Genomic DNA, 22,426 nt, shown 5'->3' on the forward strand with positions numbered 1-22,426 from the left:
CTTTGTGTTGCTATGCATGTAGGAATTTAAAAACCTTTGAATATGGAATATTTTCAAGCATTTCAAAGACTCGCAATTTGCCGTAATTTTATTTAATTATTTGGCATTTAATCACACAGAGATCTGATTCGATTGTGCAATGAGGAGCAAATTGATATTTTTTTTTCGTTTTTTCTCCTTACAGATGTTATTTAATAAATATTTATGTATGTATTACAAACATTTATACGTTTGTAAAAGCACCCAATCGTATATATATGTATATGTATTTATATATGCATAAGAAAAAATAACTGGAGCAGCTAATGAATTGCGCTTTGTGGCGGCCAGTAATTGTAGCGGACTTTCAACTATTACGTGTGTGAATATACATATACATATATGCATACATTTTTTTTGGTTGCCTGATTTTTATTATTACTGGCAGTTTTTGTTTGATTGACGCACAATTATGATTTCATGTGGTTTGGCTTTTGTGTTAATTTACAGCGAAAAAATTGTTACAAATTGCAAAGCTTAAAGACAGACATTTGTGTGTGAAGAATCAAAAAAAAGCTACATAGGTTGTAATTTTTTGCATATTGTTTAGCCTGCTGGCTTTATAGCATTTGTAATTCTATTTTATTTTTTTTTCAAATAAATGTACACTTTGTACTGTGGCTCAGTTGGTTAACCACTTGCTTGGTTCAAAGTATATGGTTCAAATTTTAATGTATACATTAAGCTTATTATTTGAATTTTAATTTCGGTGTAAAATAGGTTGCATTCGAAAAATTTGCTGCGGAGCACATTCGCTTTTGTTTTGCTATGAAGGCTTTATTTCTAAGAAATTTAGATTTCTGCGTCATGCGCTGTAGAGATCTGAGAAACCGCCAATGCTTGCGTTCGAAAGGAGAAGAACAATTTTTTTTTTTTAATTTATATAATATTTAAATAATTATTCGCGCAATATATGCATAAAAAAAGACCATAATAAAATAATGCATGCAAATTATTGTTGACCCAAAGCATTCGCGCGTTCGCTTAAATTTAGAATGTAAATGGCCAACGTAAATATCTGTTTGCATGAAATATTATATATATACACACGTATATGCACATGTAGTTAAATATGTGTTTTTGCTAGTTGCCGATTTCATGGCACCTCTCGTGACATTTGACTCGCAAAACGACTGTAGACACGCAAAAGATTTTTCAAAAATAAAATAATGATTGTGCTATATTGCGTTGTAAAATTTAGCCAAAAAACAACCAAAGCTTAATAGAAATATTATCTATAATTAAATGCCGATTACCGGTTTCAGCTCTGTGAGTAAAATGTGATAACTTTTCAGAAAAAAAACCAACTCTTTTCTAACTCTGGCACAAAAAATCTACACGCAGACAGTAGCACTTGCCAGCACTTAAATGCTATTCAGCGCGCATAATTGCGAAATCTCAGCCACGCAGCAGCCGCATATTTTGTGGTGCTATCATTAAGTGCAACCACTATTGTTTACTACTAGTGCTTTCATTTGTTTTTATGCAGCCAAAAATTTGTTAAATTTGTATGCCATATTGTGGCTTGCTTGATTGACAGCAAACCGCAGAGCAGGCGTACAGCTGCTCAAAATTGTAAAGAAAACATCACATCATTGCATTTACGTAAGCTCTCACCCTTAGCAGCGCTCCACTTGTGTCTCAAGCAAAGCAATTCACACAATTTTTGCTAAAAAAAAGCAATTTATTATATACATATAAATATGTAAATTATATTCTTCTGTTTCTAAACAAGTGGCGCCTAAACAATTTTGGTTAATTACAAAAATGCGCTGGCTGTCGCCACACGTGCGCTCAAAGATGCTATTAGCGAAAATTGTTAGCTTGCGCACTTCAGCAAATTACACAGCAACTAGCGTATCTCTTCTTATATATGTGTGCAGTGTACAGCAAGCTCAACATATCGCAAGCTCACTTACCACAACAACAATGACAACGAAATATATGTACATATGTAGCTGTAAGCTCTGGTTACGCCAGCACACACTTGACAAGTTGCACGCTGCTGTTTGAATTGCTGCCCACTTTTCTAAAGTGCAAGTACTATGTACTTTGGCGCGAGTTTGTCGCTTAAGTCTTTTGTTTTGACTGAAGTTAGCTGAGTGGTCGACTGCTGAAGGTGACATTTGGAGGCACTTGAGCTGCGTATGGGATTTTTTTTCTGTTGATTTACACACGCTTTGGTATTATAGTTGTCAAAATTTGGTTTACAACACACATATGGAGCATACATATGTATATTAGGGTAATCCAAATAAATTAACCTAACGAATTTATGGCCTTTAAATGACCTATTTACTGAGAAGAAAATTCGCCCATTTGGAAAAAATTGTGTTCCAATTTTAAAGGGTGTCGGTTGGCATTTGAAATTTTTCATGTAAATAACATGATTTTTTGTTTCGTTAAAAATGTTATAGCTATTGAACACTTTGAGGTAAAAATTTTTTCCGGGCATATTTTGTAGGGCATTAAATTCTTTAAACATTTTTTTACCCCACACGGTTCCATAGCTATGGCATTTTTAATGAAAAAATTTGTTTCATATGAAATTTACTGGGGAAATTTTAAATGCGCACCGACACCTTTTAAAATTGGAAAAAACATTTTTCCAAATGGTAGAATTTTCTTCTCAGTAAATAGGTTCTTTTACTGCCGTAAATTCGTTACGTAAGTTTATTTGGATCACCCTAATGCATGTATAGTATGTATATATGTATGTAGCTCTTGTTTTATTTCGTTTAGATATTCGTAACCCATCCATGAGCAGCGTTGTTTATGCATAGCAAATTAAATAAGATTATGGAAATTGTGAGTTTCATTCCAATTTCAGCTATTTACATATATGCCAAGAAAGTCGAGCACTGCAGTAAATTTGCTGCAGTAGTTAGTCATGGGAAGTGCCATTTGCGTTTATTTGTAAAACAATTGTTTCAGATTTTAAAGAAATAAAAGTGTCTCGTCGTACTACTACTGATCTGTTCGCTGATTAGTTTAAAACATTGAATTAATACAATATCGATAACGATAAATATCGATGCGCCAGATATCATTTCCACTCGCTGGATGCCCCTTTTACAATAAAACATCCAATAAAAAACGATAATGATCAATAAAATAAATTGAAAATAATCGATGAATTCTTAATTTTCGCTTAATATATTGATACAGAAAATGTTTTAAAAAGTGAGGGTAAAATCATCGATAAAAGTATCGATAAATATATTGTATATCGGTATGGATGCCGGTTTAAATAATGATAACTATAAACTGCGCGAAATTTACAGCTTTTATTTGTATCACAAAACACTGAAAACATCGACCAAAGTCGATAACGATTAAAAACAATATCGATCTCGATAATCATACCTTGCCATTCGTTCGCTAAATACCTTACAACTAATTCGCTGACTACTTTACAATATTACAAACAATCAACACAGAAATCGCAAAAATCATAGATATCGACAACGAACAATAAATATACTGACATATAAAACTTCTAAAAATCTAACGATATAACTATGTACTAATCAACAACAATAACGATAATTATCGATATGATAAACGGTATCGACTTGATAAGGACCTTTGTACTGAGTATGCTTAAAAAATGTCAATTCGGGTCGCAAACTACTTAAATATTTAGTAGAAAAAAAATTTCTAACACGATGGCAGTAAGATTAGTCAGTGGGTTAAAAAAAGTTTTTACAGCTTATAATGATTTTATTTATCAACAAAGTCTCCTTTTAGCTAGTCACATTTACTGCAGAAATTTTTAAATTTTTTAACCGTGCCAAATAATAGATTCTATCGAGGTCCTCAAAAAGGCGTTTTAGTTTCAAGATAACCTCTTCATTGCACCACAATCTATTACCGCTGGGAAAGTTTTTCAGGTTTGGAAACAGGAGAAAAAAAACAATCAAGGCCGAATCTGTCAATTACCTCAGAAAAATATTCGCTGGGCATCCTTCACCCTAGCTCAGTCGAGCATCCAATATAATTTCATGGACTTTATTATTTAACTACTTCTGGAGTAACTGCTACCGCTTTTGGGTGACCTGAACGCTCAGCGTCATTTGTCAGAAAGTCACTTCACTGACTTGCAAAATTGCCCCCGAAAAGCCATAATAAATTTTCACTGTGCGTCCTCATCAAATTTCCTCCTTTCTTTATTTCCAACAAACAAACCGGCAAATTTTATGTATTTGCACTATAAATAAAAACCAATCAACTGCAATTTGCATTCATTTTCCTACAATCATTTTGCAAAAAAAATTTTGCGATTGAATGGAAATTGCAACTTCATTTAAAGTGATTAAAAAATATTACCAAAAATAATTGCCGCATATGCCACATAATGCGTCAAGCATTCACACAACTGCAACTTGTCATAATGGCATTCTCCACTCAGCTAAATACACACTCGTTATTTGAAGTGATACAACTTAACATCCGAATAGCTGCAGTGCGAAAAAACACACACACCTACATACATACAAACTACTAAGATTTACTTATGGTTATACTAACGGAAAATTTTAGTCGGTCAACAAGCCGTTCACCTATTTGTCCAAATGACCGGCGCCCGTCACAGCAGCTCCATTTCTTTTTGTTTTTTGTTGATACTTTTTTGTTGCACATTCAGCGTCTGATTGCATTATTTAATTTTGATGCATTTTTTTTTTTTTTTGATTTTTGTGTTTTCTTGCGAATATTTATTTCTGGTTTTTGTCGTAGACCAAAAAGTAACCTGTTGGTAATAATTGCGACTACTGAAAGTGGCTGGTTTAGCGAATTTTCGGCCGGCAAAAGTTGCTCAGCCTGTTTGTACAGCAGCCTTACTGTCTGCACGATTACGCGTAAATATGTATGTATGTACGTACTTGCATGTACTTGCTTGTATATTTGTAAAAATATACATAAATACATGTTTTTATATTTGTAATAAATACTCTCATTTTCAGCCACTCGCCAACTGGGCAGTGGCTCAATGTGTCATTTCCGTGCAGCCTGGTATTTAGTTTGAAGCTGGTTTTGCAGGATTTGCTTTAACTACGCAGACCTGGAGACCTGAATTTTATGCAAACATAAAAGGAAACTATTGTAAGTGGGTAACTGGATAATGAAAATTCGATGGAAAACTTATTAAGAGGGGGGAAATGAAGAGGGAAAACTTGTAAACAATCAATACGCATATAGTACTACGTTGCTACGTGAAATGCGTAGATATGGACTTTGTATGAGTCATTGCGTGATGCGAGGTGTGCTTGCTTGTAAACTGATTTTTAGTTCGAAAGTATGTAACTACAATTTACTAACAAAGTTTGTAAGGACATTTCTAAATTTTTTGAAGGCTTATGGAAATTTGGGCGGTGAGTGCATATTTAGAAAAATTTTAAATGCTTTACGTATAAATAAATTTACTGAAAACGCTTAGTAAACATTCTAAAATATACTTCATATTTTTGGTATAGTAAAATAAAGAAATCTGACGATCTTTTGCATGCCGCTGAATTCTTTCCTAGCGACTCTCCAACAAGCTGAATGTTACCTAAACTAGTTGAGAACATGAACCCGAGCCACTAGCCTGAACCTGCTAAGTCGACGTCTCACCAGCCAACTATTACTGTCACGCATAATATTGGATGACAGATATTCACCGCAGGCCAAATCTTGGAAAAGACGCCCGAGAGGGGAATGCTAATACTGTTATATGAGGGCACTATTATGCGCGTGGCGACATATATAGACCTATTCATTCAAAACTTAGGCTATTTATGAATACATACTAGAATCGCCAGTTACTGTAGAAATTCTACCGTTTTTCTAGTTTCTTAAGACCCTTGAGTAGGTTTTCTAACTTAGCACGTCGTTTAACTTATAGCGTACAATATTACTTGCCGGAAAATCTCCTGCTTTGGAAATAAAACCTAACTACAGAATTTTTATAGGCTTGAAACTATTTGAAAGACTTTGGCAGGACCCGAAAATTTCGATAATTTGATACGTATCGATAATTCAATGGTTATCGCAATTTGTCGAAAATTATCGAAATTAGATAACTACTAATTTTCGATAAATTACTAATTTTCGATAAATTTCGATAACCCAAATTTATACATCTCAATATAGATTAATCGATAGCTCGATAATTTTTGGATACATTTAAAAATTAGATAACTTGGTTAATTTTGATAGTTCCATACTTTTCCAAAGCTTTCGATAAATTTTGATTATACGTAACACGATAAAATTCGATAAGCAGAGATAACTCGATAAGTTTATATAACCTTTCAATTTCGATAACCCGATATATTTTGAAAATGACAAAAAAATTTATCCTATATATCGACAAATATCAATAATGGGTCATTCCATGATAAAGAGGAAAACGACATAAATTTTTAAATACCGTAATTATCTCTAGGATATTAGGATATTAAAAAAATAAAAGGAAATTGTAATTCTTGTATATGGAAACATTGTATGAAGCACATCTTCTTTACACCAGTCACAAATTTAAATATTTTTTAATATTCCTACGAAGATTATATAAGCCTAATTCTTACTCAAGACGAAAGTGTATAGCTCATATTTTACAACACAAAAACGTCGTATGCGTACATTAAGTGTTTTTTAACAAAGGTAAAATAGAGTGCCCACCAGTCACATTCCTTCACATGATAATTACATAAACCTGAGAAATCATTTGGTATTCTTGTTAAAAAATTATTTTAATTTTTGAAATTTTAGAAACTAGAAAAAATATACTTTCAAAAATTTGCAAGATTATTGAATGTCCGACAACCACCTTTGATTTAAACTTGGTTCAGACGCACCGTGAGCGCTTATTGAATGTTTCGATACCCGCTTTAACAAAACAGATGGGCAAACGTATTTTTGGACTCGCAATACGTGTTTACTTCTTTCACTTCCTTTCCCCTTTAATAATGATGCAATCGCGAAAAAAGTAGTTGTAATAAAATACTGGTTCATTATTTAATTTCCCTTTTCTGGATCCGAAATGGGAGACGCTTACTTCGTGACACTTAACCTTTCCGCGCTTATCTAACAAATTTGCAAGTGAAGTAAAAGCAAAATACACAAAAACAAAAAATAAAACGCAGATAGCTGTACATAGTAATATCATGTAGTACTTTCAGCGCATGTTGACATTTAGCATCACTTCAAACAATTAACGGAGACAACAACAAAGCCGCCTGAAAAAATTTTGTTAACAAAATTCACACTTTGCACAACTACAACTGCATTCAAATGAACTCAGCTGTTTACTTAACCATGCAACCAACGCCTGACTGACTTGGTATGTATGTAACTAATCGTTGGTAGGTATGTATATACATATGTAGATATGTAAAAGATAAATATTTACTCACTCACTAGTTAACTAACCATTAATTCCAGCTACAGTGCTGATGTAACTGAATCGCATGAATCTATTAAATCTCGCATTACAAGTACGCTTACCTTGTCATCTGAAAGTGGAATCTGTAGCACATCTAATTCCTGATTGTCGGCAGGTACGGGCACAGCGGATACGAGCATTACTGCGGCGCTGCATAGGCAGGCGGCGATTGCAAATAACTGTTGTTGCCTCATAATGTGTGCTGATGTGTTTGTGTGTGTGTGGGTGTATGTGTGTGGGTAAATTTGTGCTTTATTGGCGTTGATGGTTGACTGCAATCAGTTAGTCAGCGTAGTAGTCCACGGCCACTGTATGTGCACTACGAAGCGTTTGCGTTGACTAAAATAGATACTGAAAAGTAAAAGAAATTAAATGAAATATTTTTAATATAATCTTCAGGTTTTTTTATTTCTTTTTTGATAAAATATATATGCGCATACAACTGTCGTTTGATTTAATAATGAAGGTGTATTGTAGCCGAATGAGTTGAAAAACGTGTTTCATTTTATTGCTGACCATAATGTATAAGAGTTAACTTGATTTTGACAAAGTAAACGTTTAGTGTGTGTTTGTGAAAAAAGAATAAAATTTGAAACGCAATATTCAAATAGTTTATGTTAATTTTGCAAACCTAAGGTCAGTGTAAATTATTATAAGCTAAAGAAAAATATAAATAAAAGAGTAGAACACAAAAGTGTTGCTAATTATATCAAATGCATATGAATTTAGTGAAAAATGTGGACAGGCATTTTCACAAGCATTCAAAGATCTCTGCAAGGAATCTATTCTTAATTTGCAACCACCCTACATAGCAATTCAAGAGAAAGCGACTACTGAGACGGCACCCATGCTTTACAAGGGAGGTAATCTCAAAGAAATCAACTTAAAATGGCACCTTGAAATCTTAAGTGGTTTGGACTGTGCCATTGCTAAAACCCAGACCACAGACCACGTTGAACTGACTTTAAGCTTTCATATGAGGTATAAGCTCATTTTCCTCACTAGATCTGGAACACCAACCCCACTTGTTTAAACAAAGAAACAAGGAAAATCTGTTCTAAGGGCGTTGGATAGCTACTTAAGTATATTAATCAAGGACTCTTCGCTTCACAGAGCACTTTATGTCCTGGCAGCCGAGAATTTAGTACCAATAGTTGGACACTAGACGTACTTTTGGGATAAGAAGTGTTCCGAAAATACTTTCGCAGGTTCCAGCTCTCTGAGAATACCCGTAGTGCAACTTTCCGGTGAATTTTCTAGAATATTTTAACCCTATAGCGACCTTCAAATGCCATTCTATTCAAACATTCCCAAAAGGGGTGGAAATTACCCTTTCGTGAAAGACCTGTTGGGCTAAAAACTTGTACAAAACTATTCCTCACGAAATTTCTGTGGTCATTAGCAATAACCGCCTAAGTTGACTTAAGAGCGAGTTGAATTATAAATGCTATTGTATTCTGCAACTACTATTCCACGTGTATGTGAAATTCCAATCTCGGCAGTTAGGCTATCTAAAAAGCTTTAAACGAACGTATTTTGGTCTCCACCTAAATTTTTGAAAGGTTTTTTCTCGAATTCAGGTTTTTCGACTTAGGCGGTTATTGCTTATGACCACAGATTTTGGGAATTGTATCCCGTTTTTTTTCATTTGTTCTAATAAAAATCAGGCAACAAATTTTAAATTTAAAATGGCCTTACATTAAAATTTCACCTGAGCATGTGGAAAGATGTGGTTTCATCTTGAGTTGGAATCATTGTGCTCCCAAAAATAATGTCGGACTGCATTGTTAAATAGTCTAAATAGAATTTATTTATGAATAGATAATTCAACGTAAAATTTGATTGCAGACTTTTTTTTTTAATGAATTCGGTCCGTTAGCTCAGAAAGCATTTAAACTTTAACTGTAATTTTATGTAAATTAGTATTGTTTTTCGGAAATTTTTGATTTAGAAATGCAAAGGGCATTCACAGTTCCTCAAACTACTGTCTGGTTAATATACAGAAATTTAACTTCTGCGCACGATAAAATTGCTATTAAATTGCAATCTGTGTATAGCATAAACGTTTTAAAGCGTATTTGATTCGTATGAATTCATGTATTTCCACATAAGTATGTTTACGTATGTATATTAGGGTGGTCCTTAAATGTAGGAAGCAAATTTTTAGATCCGATTTTCTAAGCCTCAACCCCTACATCGATGCTGCTATAGTCGAAGATATCACGTAAAAATCTTGCCACGATTGGAGACGGTTAAGGCATGGCGCACAGAGGCCTAAGTTCAGAAAATGAAAGTTCAGTGAATGAAAAAAATGGTTTTTAATTTTTTGAGTCTCCATAGGGGCATCTGGCCTTTGACCCCTTTGTGTTACCGTGTGTTCATTTGATTTTAACGACTACCTTAATGTTTATATACTGATGTGAACTTCAGTCAATGCTTTAGCAAAATTATGCTAATTGGTATAGATCAATAATGTAGGTGACAAGTAATAAGATCAACGGAAATAAGGTCAATTGTCTTTATTTCCCACCCTGGTGCGAAATAAAGTCAATTGACATTGTTACCTTTTTAAAAACGAAATCAAATCCATTGACATTATTTCTCTTTCAAACATTAAATTTTCTTAGCTTCGCGGCGGCCCGCGTCAGCGCCCTGCGTACTCCGCGCGACCGGCGCGCACACCACGTCACGCTACGCCGCGGCATCCTACCTTTCTCGTTCATCCTACCTTTCTCTTTCGTCCTTTGAATGAGTTTATTAGCAAAGAAATACAAATATGAGAAAATACCTTTCCAATGAAACCTCACAAGCCTAAGTCGGAATAGTTTAGGTTCAGTTTAAAAAAAAGGTAAAAAAACGGCATCAATAATCTAATTATTATGATTCCGTTCAAAATTTTTTAAAAATATTTTTATGCAATTTTTTTAAGCTTAAACCGTTTTGTCATATGAGGGGATTTTTTACAAAAAAAATCTTTAAGAAACTATTTTTATTTATAAAAAAACTCCATTTTTGGGGGTATTTTCAAATTACGAAATATTTTGGAAAATATAATAGATTTTTTAATTCCAATGGAAATACAGTACCGATGTTTGTTTTTTTTTGTATGGGGTGTGATGGAGTCTAATGTACATACTTATGTACCTTTTTATAGGCCCGCGCTACTGTATGTAAATGGTTAAAACCAGTGGACAGATGAATATTTTGAGTTTGTATAAATTATACAATATTTATGCATATATTACTGCATAAATAAAAAGCTGAACATTTTTTGCTCAACATACATACATATATTAATTAGCTATATTGACTTGTGTTTGAGAGCATGATAAAGCAAATATTTTGCTAAGGTAAACTGCTCTTGGTCAATGCCGCGTCTACGAGTGGTTATAAATGTGCGCTCAAGTATTGGTTGTTAATTCCTTCAATATGTATCTAACAGTTTCTAGAAGCCTTTCGCTCTCTACTAGACTTTTTGATCGTTTTCGGTGTCAAGATATATGGAATATAATGTACTAAAGCAAATCAAAAACTTATGTAGTTAAGTGAACATAAATGATTTGTTGATCAAAATTTGTAGGTGTTGTATTTAGCATCTAAGTATACATATATTGGCCTATTAAGTTTTCATATTAAGCTAGCGAGGCACTACACAGGAAGTCCTGTTCAGCCACCTTCTTCATTCAACATACGATTAGCGCCTAACCTAAATTGATAGTTTAAAGATTAAAGCATTTACTGAAGAAATGCTATCTGCTCCAATTCTTGGAACCATACCATAAACACCAAAGCCAAAACCATAACAATAGGTATTAAGTGAGTTTTGGTATTTTTCGGGTGCCTCAAGCGGCTCTGAAATATTTGATTAAGTTATTGAACATCTAATTGGGCATTAAGGCATTTGCCTCTCACAATTTCGGCTTGTTTTCATAATAATTTTTATTACAGACCTAATGCATGGATCGTTGATAATCAAGTCAATACTTGTTTTTTAACCCACGTGCTGAAGAAAGAATTCGTGTGGCACCAGCAAAATAATTTGGCTAAAATTTATTATGCTACAGATGGAAAAACGTCTGGTAAGACAGATCTCAGTTTGGTATAATTTTTCGTGTCATACGTTTTGATTTGATATGTTTGTAAGTGCTTTTACGATACGCTACGTAAAAGTTCGTGGGTAATCGCGCTCTAAAGGCGCAGTTAGTCAACGACGTAGCGTAAACGTAGGTTGACGTACGTAGCAGCATATAAAATTTACTGTTGATAGAGAGAGAGAGAGAAACAATAGCAACGTCACCGCCATGCGGTGGTGAGTTTTCGTTAACACGCGAATCCCATAAGGTAGATGGTGTCTGCGTCAACCTACGTCTACGTTACGTCGTTGAATGTTTGCGCTTTTACACTGATTTTTTCTCTCCCAGGGAGACCAACAGCAACGGAAATAATATGCAAATAACCCTTTACCTCAGGGCGCGATCACACATCTACAAAAAATAACTCACCTGTTCTCTGTTTCTCTTAAATAGTAAGAGTTGATTTTGGGATTAATATGATTACACAATCTCTCTCGTTTTTACAATTGTATGTTAATGGATTATGCGAAACGTTTGATGACCTTCATCGCCCGTATGTAGCTACCTAACCACTAAGCAAAAAGAAAAACATTAATGCAAAACACAATTAACCTTATTATTAAACCATTATTGACAACAAATTACTAATGATCGCAGCGATGAAGTAATACAATTTAGAGTAGACGCCAGACGTCTGACGCAAGCATGAAAGTATGAAAGTGAGAGTGAAAGAGCGCACGACTGAGCAAGCGTATGTATGCATATAGCTCGTTCCCAAAGACATACAGCAAGAAAGAAGGTGGGTAAACGGAATTGAGGTGGGCAAAAAGAAAAGAAAAAGCAAAATGGTTTGCGGCAAACACAACATTGATGCCAGCGGCGTTTTGGTTGCGCATGCGCTTTGGCGTGCCCACAGCGGCATAGTAGGCTGGAGAGAGAGACAATAGGCAGGTGAGCGGATGTACAATCAGTGTGACCGTGTTGAACCAAGTGTATCAAGAGAAAAAAATTTTTGGATGAATTTCGGAGGGACATTTATTTTGAAATTTTTATACTTCTTCAATCGTGTAAGAAAACTCTCGTAGCAGTCGAAAAACTTGTCAGAGATGTTTACAATTTCTTCGCACATAGTGCCACAAGGGTGGATGAATTTGCCAAGTTTCAAAACTACGTTGGTGTTAAAAATCGTTTTTAATATTATTATTATACTAATCCCAAGTACCTTGCTTGCAATCAATAATTATTAAATTGTTTTGATAAATGGCTTTTCAAAATTATTGGTTTTAATCCATATTGTTACTTTGATACTTAACATTAAAAAAAAATGATACATATTGATAAATTTTAAGTCTCTTCTCTGCTAAAATTTTTTACAAGTCCGCGGTCACACTGTGTACAATACATATTAATGCTTGTGTAGCCGAGTGGCAGTTGGTTGCGCTCAAAACCGCTTTAGATGTTATGTCATACATATCTATGCATGCGCGTCGAATTTTTATATATATATATTTTTTTTTTTAACTTTATTTATTCTTCTTTCGACTTCATAGTGTCACATTTCTCGGCATGGTTTTGCGCCCTCTTTCCCTATTGCCGTTTACACTTTCATTTACCTACTTCGTTTAGTGTTCGCTATATTCACTCACTTACCTCAAGAGTGTATATTAATTTTTGTTTATTGCATTTGTTTTACCAAAGTCATACGTTCACGCGCTGCCACTCACTGTCAGCTGTTGTAAATCACAAAACAAAAGCGATTATGAATGGTAAATCCCTAGCAATAAAATAATAGGGGTATTCTCGGAGTATTTCCAAAGCCCTTGGGCGGAGCACGCATACGAAAACTGCTTTTTAGCGTGCAATCTGTGCACCGTACAAGGGCTTTGGCAAGACTCGGAGAATACCCTTAATGACTTGGCAACAGTTTCAGCAATATCCCGCGAGGTGCTGTTGTTGCTTCTTCAGTAAAGAGAGAAAAAAGCAATTGGTCGCCCATTAAAAAACAAATTTAATGATGCTGGTTAGTACATATGCATGTATTTTCTGTTTTTGCTGGCGGCATTACGCTGACACCGATGTGTCAATAATTCGATCCACTAAAGTGGGTTGAACATCACTAATGCGCATTGCAACAGCGGATTTGCTTCAAAACATATTTAATTTTTTTTCATAAACATATTCATATGCACTCGTATATGTATGTATGTATGCGTAGTAAAATACATATATGTATAGCATTTTTTGTTTTAATTTTTGAGCTGCATATAACGACCGCTGAACATATTTTGCTGTTCTCACTTCTTTCGCTTACACGTTCGTAGCTTGCCATCAATTTAGTGCAAGAAGTCACGCTTTTGCGTCAAAAATTTCTGTGGACTTGTTTCTTCAGGCTTGAGCGCATCTTGAAATTTTGATGTTTTTTGTTTATATTCAAACTTAGTCTTTTCATGTTCGTGTGTTTTTTAGTATTTTTTGGTTGCTTTGGTGGCTGGCTTCCTTTTTCCTTTATATTTCACTTCCTGTTTTAATTATTGCAACTTTTGTGTTTTTCGATTTTGAAACACTCTCGCTGATTTTTATTATTACAATGTGCAGTCATTACATTTTAAGTATTTGGAGGTAGTCCAAACTTATTAAAAGCGATGGGCGGATAAGAGGGTTACAAATTAAAAGTTAAAAATAGTCCAGAATAAAATCTACAGTTCACAAATATTTGGAGGAAAGTCTTTAAATAACAACTTAAAAGCTGAGGTCTAATGATTATTGGTATATATGTACATACATAAGGTAATAAGTAAAAAAAGTAATACTAAAAAAGTTTGCGCTTTTTCCACCGGAAACATAAAAGGAGCGAAAGAGCAAAGGATTTTAGCTGGAGCCGAGCTGGCGGAAAGAGCTAAAAATTAATTTGTTCCTTAGCTCCTTAAAATTTTTTTTTCAATATTTTATGGTTATTTTCTCCCCTAGTAACGGTTTATTCTGAAATATTTTTATTGCTGTTTTCCCACAAAAGATTTCAATAATAATTTACAATAATAAAAAAAAAATTCAGTTAATAAATTTACTTATATTATAATTTTTTTGGCACTGAAAAAAACTGTGTTAAAAAATTTCCCCTTTTAATTAACTTGGCAATTTTTTACATTTTATTTTGGGAGCAGAAGTGTTCCTAGAGCATCTAGATGCATTTCTGCATCAAAAAGAAAATTAAAAAATTAAAATTTTTTTTTTTTATTGGGAGCGGGAGTGGATTAAGAGCGGAGCTTGGAGCGAAATAAAATACCGGAGCGAAGAAAAAAAATCTACGCTCCGAACGTTGATTTTAAGCTAGGTAGATTTGAGAATACCTATAAAAATGTCATTACTAAAAAAAAAACTTGAAAGAGAAAAAAGTTGTACGCTAAGGCTTCTATCATCTGAGGTGAATTTTTAGAAAAAATTGTTTTAGAAACTAATTTTATTTATAAATTGAATTCAACAATTTTATTGCGCTTGAGGCTATTTTCAAAAAGGTACTTTCAAATAGGTCCAACTGAGGCAAATCGTAATATTTTTCCGAAATATTTACGCAGAAGTGGTAAAATATTATAAATTTTATATTTCCTATAGAAACCATGTATCGAGTTTTTTTATATGCAAAGTGATGCACCCTAATGTATATATGTATGTAGTTAGTGGTTGTACTTGACTACTCTTTGTTGCAAAAACCACACGATAAAGAACTAGCTCTCCTAAAAGAACTCAACGGATCCTTCACGAACAGCTGCAAGGAATCTCGTAACTTGCCAGCAGAGGTGCATTTTCCTGGTTGCTTATAACTGCTGACCACAACCCGAAACCAGCACACTGGGACATAACGAACATGAGCAGAGGATACGAGAAGCGCCAAATGTCTGTTCGATGAGTACAGGCTAAAGTACTCTTTAGCTGCCCTAGTGCCTTTTAAAGCTTCTGGAGCAGACGTTGTTTTCCTAGCTCTTCATCTTCTAACACCGCTTTGGGAAGGAAGTAACGGTCTGTTATTCCTTCAAGCTGGGGAAGACTGTATAGTCTTACGTCTTTTCTACCAAAACCATAGACTGAATTGTAGGGGTATATCAGCGATGGTTTTCTTTTTGGAAATTCTTTGCATATAATCCAAATGCCTATTTTCCAGAAAGATCTGCCATCAATGCTATTCAGAGTCTCACGCTATAAAGGGTGCCGGCATGGTGGAATGATCTCCCTCCCTTCTATTACCCGCATCGTCCATCGTAGTAGACTAATTCTCTGCAGGAAAAGAGAAATCAACAAATTGCGAAAATCATTCCTTCAAGGAAGATAGACAGTATTTATTTTTGATCTCATGGGATGCGCACCCAGATAAAGCTATCCGAAAGGCAAGGGCCTTCATATGGACCTGAAGGAAGCCAAAGAGGAGAAATTGGAGTATCAGACCTTAATTCAAGGAGGATTAACGATATCATCTCACAACCCATTCTTACATATCCTACAGCCGTCTGGTAGAAGAAGAGAGAAGTGAAGCTCAGGCAGGCCAAGCTCAGGTTTTAATGATGCGTTGAGGCAACATCCACAGCGGCCCGCGACAAACTTCTATATGAACCTGTTTATATACATTGTAATCATGAAACAAAGGCTCTACTCATCTCAAGGTACGACTAATATAAATAAATATGCACTGCGACCTCTTGAAGGTTTACTAAATATTATCCTACTCTTCTGGTAGGACACAACTAAAAAAAAATATTTACTATAATAATGTACGAAATACGGATGTGACCAGTGACTTCACTTTTTATTTTATATAAATACTTTTATTTTTCCTATTGTCCATTTGTGAAATATCTTAATGCATACTAATATTATGCTTCGTTTTTTTCCTCTTATCTTCAGCAATAAAAAATTCGCTTAGAATTTTAACAAGCACAGTTTTATTAACAAAAAAAAAGTGAACTACTTTATGGCTGGCCAAAGTCTAAGTACGTACGAATTTCTAATTATTTCGGCAGTTGACATAACCCACCATTTATTTGAGATCTTTTAAGTATACATATGTAAGTGTATCTACATAGGAATGTGTACTTTGTACACTGCAAAATTTCTGGCTAACATTTCACGTTCTACATTTGATTAGCATTTTTTGCACTGACAAACGACTTAGAACGTACAGTATCTATCGTAATTAAAAATGCTGAATCTCGCTTGGCGAAGATAATCATTACGCAACTTTTTTTTTGTAATTCGTACGTTATTTAAACACAAAATGACTTGCTGCTTCAAGTACGCTAAATTTAACAACATTACATAAAAAATCGCTGCAAGTTGTTTTCCACTGGCGTATGTCAAAGGGGAACAAATAAATCCAAGATATTTAAACGAGTCACTTTCTTGCTTAGATGGATTGCAGATTTTGTTGGATGGTGGTGAAATTCGCAGAACATATACTAAGTATGTGATTGCCGACGTGATTGTTTAGACTTATATACTTTGGAGAACTATTTTTGCCTCGGTCCACAAGCTGAAATATGAAAAATTCTATTTTCATAAATAGCCTAAACCTGGATTGACCTCTTCAGTGCGCTACAGCAATGGACTGTTTGCTTCCCCGACACTATTTTCGACCACTGGGTAGATGGTAATACGGCCAAGTTGAATCAACTAAACAAAAATAAAAACAACAAGGAAGATAATAGGAGAGAAGAGGAGAAAGATGACAGGGAGAGTGAATCGCTTACAAGAATCCCTAAGGGAAATGTCGCAAGCGATGGATGGAGCGAAGGATGCATCAAGTGTCGGCTCCGTTAGAGAGGGGGATCTGTTAGCGAGTCCCGTAAAAGGAGAATCTAAAGAGGAAAAGAAAGTGTGGTAGTTCGACAGCCAAAGATTTATGTCCAGTGACCCCAGATACGCAAAGAGTATTGAGGAAGCGCAGGCTAAGCATAGAGATCGGTTGAAGCGGCAGAGGTCGGCGGAGGGGCAGAAATCCACTATCAAGCAGCATACGAGTGGGGAAAAAGATGGCAAGTCGGTGATGCTAAGAGCCTCTGGGCTGACAAGCGACGGGCTTAGGCGGCAAGGTGGGGGAACGAATATGGTAGCGGCGAGCAGGGACCAGGGTCGATGGGTCACGGTTCCCTAGCGCCACAATGAGTGAAACAGCCAGGCAGTATCTGACGGTGTCGCTTTTGGACCGCAGCGAACCACCGGATCGAAGATGGTGAGGTCAAGAAAGACCTAGGTCTCGGTAGCTTGGCTAGCCTGAGCTTAGCGGAAAAGGTCAACAAAAGTAGTGAAGCCGTGAATATCCTCCTTCGAGCGAACTCCTCTTCACATTACAGGAGAAGCCGCTCCATGTGGCGCTAGTCAAGGATCCATGGCTCTTGTCGAAAGTAAAGGTCTCTGGACTGAAGGCGCGTAGCTTTGAAGCGCACTATGAGAGCTGTAAGGGCAGAGAGACGGCAGAAATATTGGTAAGGAAGAACTTGTACTCATACACTTTGTCTACACTACTGAGAGTTTAGAATCATGGTGGAGGAGGAGAAGCCATTCCCTAATAGCGGCAAGGTTTTCACATCGATGGGGTCAACGTCGAACAACGTTCTTGACTTACCTTTTTGTTCTGAGACTGACATAGAGCTGACTGGATGGACGGTCCTTGACAGGCCTTCCTTCTCGAACCATGCTTATATTATGGACTGTATTATCTCTGCTAGAAAATCCCTGATAGGTACTTCTTTTAGGAATCCCAGACTCACAAACTGGGCCCGTTTTCAAAAGTTGGTTGAGGACAGGTTGAGTTCACCCAGGTCGGTTAGAGAAATAGAGGGCGCTCGCCTGTCTAAGATATTAAAAGATGCTTCTAAAAGGCCTGCCCGTAAAGGACATTGGTTGCTGTCATCCCATGCCTTTAAACTGGCTTTGGCCAATCATAAGATCTGTAGTGGCTGCCGAATGAAAGAGGAGACAGGGGAGCATATCCTATGTGAGTGTCCTGCTCTTAGTATACTGCGAATCAGTCTCCTAGGAGCAGGCTTTCAGCCTAACCTGGAAGCCGCTGCCAAAATAAGATACATTCAGGTTTTCCAGTCTTCCCAGAGAACTGCGATGTTCTTCAACATTACTCCTTGCTCTCATTCCATGGACACAAACTGAATTGCGATGGAAAAATATAGTGTAATGCCGGAAAAGGATGATGAGTAACTACTTACGCACTATGTAAACCCATTTCTATGAATCAGCTCTCTGAACATTAATAATTATAATTATTTAACTGATTATCACTTGACTAAAATGCATGTTAGCAGCTTTAGAATACGCGTGCAAGAAAGGGAAGATCAAAAAGCAACAATATGAGTATGGGGAAAAAATTAAATTTATGCAAGTGCATTGTTAACGAATCGAAAGCTAAATGGATACATACTTTGAACATTGCATCTGTGCGCCCTAACTAATTGATTGTGTTTAGAACGGTGTTGAGCGGCGTAAATGTCTATGAGCTAGCTTGACATGTGAGCTCAGTTGACTGACAAGCGTTGCACTTGAGCATTTTGTAGTTAACAAATATTAACACAACTACTTAGCTAATTAAATAGCAAATGCTATGAGTATAAAAACAAACAAAATGTAGTTAATAAGTAACTTACAGGAAATCTATGAATCATATTGTCTGCTGTAAAAATATGTGTGTGTACATATTGCGAGCTTGTAGGAAGAGTGCCTTGTTAAAAAAAAAAACAAAAAATATATAAGAATACAATTCCTTAAAGATGTCTCGTAAGAATTTCCTTTACTCATTTGCGATCAAAATAAAAAAGTAAATCTATGCTATATCCCTTTTACTATATCCCTTTTAGTTATCGAATTTAGTTTTTTTTCATTTACTTTCGTTACCCAAAAATGTTGAGTGATTTTTGGAAATATGTCGTTCTTCTAGCAACTGATTGCTCTACGTGCTTGCACTCTTGTCCGCCCTAGGCCGTATAGTACCAGCCGCACCTTTCTCAGTTCCTATCATTAAGACCAGTATGCAGCTCTCAAGAAAACCGTCAAGAAAAAAGTTTCCATTATTTCGTGTGTGTGTGTCCAAGGAATTTTGACATCTGATACTTCGCCAGCCTGTTGCCTCACTCTTTCCTCAAGAAATAATCGAACGGGCATATATTTCTGTTGCAAACATGGGTTGCCATGTGCTCTTTTTTCACAAAAAACTTTAGAAACCTGTAGTAGAAAGCGCAGCAAATTTCTTAAGAACTGCGTACTGCCTCAAGAAAATTTTACACAAAAAATTTTCTTTGCCATTTCTTGTACGTCATTTTTTATAGAGTTTTTGCCTTTCTTGAGAGCTGCATACTGGCCTTTAAGGTACTTCATATGAATTTACTTTTTTGCCGTCTTTTAGTCAAATATATTATCGATAGAATAAAACCGATCCCTATATTATTTACGGCCTGTTTTCACTATGTCAAATTCCATGACATTTGTCGTTGAATGGAGCTCTGCCAGCGTTGGTTGTTTTATACCTTGTCGTTGAACATCGGACATAGGGTTACTATTCACTGTTATTCCACATAAATACCTCAAAATGTTTGTGAAATGCCAACTGCTTCATTACCATTCCCATCCCAGCCCAATATGCTTCGGAATTGACTCCGATTTTAATTGCAATTGATCCGAAATAAGTCCTGCAGTTAATCCTGAAAATGAATGTGGATCAGAGAAATTTCCGATGGAAACACTATCCAAAACGACAGACGTTGTCTATTGTACATGTAAACAAATAAACTAAGAGAGTTTGGAGTTAGCGGTAGCCGAGTGGACCCTGTTCGATCCTCGGTTCGAGCGATGGCCAATAATTTTATTTTCTTTATGTCATTTGATATGTCAAATGTAATTTTACCTTTTTTTGTTTAATTTTATTTCTAATTATTTATTTTATTATTAGATAATTAAAGTTTTTGGTGTAAAATTTTAGTCCACAGCTATATTTATTTACATATACTGAAAAGTCCTTCAGTTACAAAGACTATTGGCTTGTAGCCTTCCTAGACATTGATGGAGCTTTTAACAACATAAATTCAGAGTCCAAACTAAGAATAGGACTTGAGGAAATTGTAGGCGGACGATTCTCTGTCCGGATAGAAACTTCTTCGTGAAAATTACAAGCCAGGAGGAATGGGCATAAAACTAAAATAATCCACTCGCTAGTAGTGGAGTGGAAGGGTGGCTTTTATCTCACATATAATGAGGGCTATAAACGAACTTGGTACTTGGTACGGTCTCTGCAAGAGATGACTAAGCAGAACAATATAAACCTCATTTGGGTTCCCAGTCATAGGGACATGGAGCGTAACGGTATGGTGGACGAACGTGCGAGTGGGGATACGGCCAAGCATATTCTTCCGGACAAAGAACGCATAGGCGGGATCGAAAAAGATCCTGAAGCTTATATTCTCTAAAGAGAGAGGATATATCTCACATAATTGGTGCCCTAACAGGCCATTGTCTTATAGGTAAACATTGCAGAATGGCTGGTAGAGCCTTAACTAATTTCATTTTCATAAATTAATTCAATTTAATTAGTTTCATTTAATTTTCAAAAATGAAAGTCCTGATAATACGGCAACCACGCAAGGGTCTATCATACAAATATTTTTTTAATGAATACATTTCATTTGAAAAATATTGGAGTAACATTTTTTCTGAGTGGTTGTCTTTTCTAAAGAATTCTCCAAATGTGTGAACGTATCGACCCTTGACCGCCAAAAAGATTTAAGTCACATTTCTTTTTTATTTTTATTTTTTGATGCTGAAATGCATCTACTAGACGCTCTACGTACGTTTCTGCGTCAATAAGAAAATTTTGAAAAACATGTCGCTTACATCTTTTTGGCGATTAGGGCTCTTTTCAGGTTAGATTTACAAATGAAATATTTCACTTTTGTAGGATAACATTTCTTAATTAAAATTTAACCTCAGGGTGAGAAATCCAACAGGAAAATCTGAGTCGCAAAAAATCGTACGCACTAAGCTCTTCAGAAAAATCTCAAAAAATGGCTAGGCTTGTTTTTTGGCCGTTTATTGTAATTATTTAAATGTTTTCTGAGCTCTAGAAAGAGGGTTCACAAAACATCTAAATCCCAAGAAATATTTTTTATTCTTTCTGTAGCTTAAAAAGTGCTTATTTTTTCTTTAGAGAAGCCAAACTGGTTTAAGAAAGTTTTATAGAAGATTTTTTTTTTTAATATCTTGAGCGCTGTATAAGCTACTCGCTGAACGCTGCTTAATTTTCTGCCATTGAATGTATTTACTTATTGGATGTTTCTTAACTAAAAATACTAATCACCATTTGGCCCTACCCAAAACCATTAAAAGAAGCAAATTGTTTTTTTCTTTTTTACAAAAACTGGTATGCCTCACAATCGTGCCGACATTCAATTTTGTCTTGCCAAATACATAAATATGCATATGCATGAAGAAATACAAAAATTTTAATTACTTTCAGAGCAACTCACAACTGCACTTGTATTAAATTAACGCAATACTTTGCACTTTATTACAAAATCATTTTCTTATTTCTGTTTTGTGTTTTACTCTTTTGCCTTTTAATTCCATTGCCGCTATGAGCTGCTCCGGTCGATATTTTTCTTTTAAATAATTTTTTTAACACTTGCTTTGCTTGCAGAGTGCAGCAAAAATCGCATAAAAAATAGTGGAAATAACGTTTAATGCAAATAAAAAGAAAACAATGATGTTTCTCGTTTCCCAACTTAAAAAAAAAAAATAAAAAATTACAACTTAAAAGTACTTATTCTAATTGTAAAAAATTTCCAGCGCACCGTAGACACAAAATGCTGGTGAATTTTGTTAAATGTATGTATGTATGTATGTA

The 22,426-nt window shown here is 35.3% G+C and overlaps 1 long non-coding RNA gene across 1 annotated transcript; it reads left to right on the plus strand.

Annotated features, from left to right (window-relative positions):
• Positions 1-7,147: 7,147 nt before the first annotated feature.
• Positions 7,148-7,806, plus strand: LOC108370695 (uncharacterized). Its single transcript, XR_001848662.1, has 2 exons — positions 7,148-7,363; positions 7,465-7,806. It is a non-coding gene; the product is annotated as an uncharacterized LOC108370695 (long non-coding RNA).
• Positions 7,807-22,426: the final 14,620 nt, after the last annotated feature.

Source organism: Rhagoletis zephyria, unplaced genomic scaffold (genome assembly GCF_001687245.7).
Source record: "Rhagoletis zephyria isolate East Lansing unplaced genomic scaffold, Rhagoletis_zephyria_1.1 Rzeph_scaffold_04409, whole genome shotgun sequence".
NCBI classification, from domain to species: Eukaryota; Metazoa; Arthropoda; class Insecta; order Diptera; family Tephritidae; genus Rhagoletis; species Rhagoletis zephyria.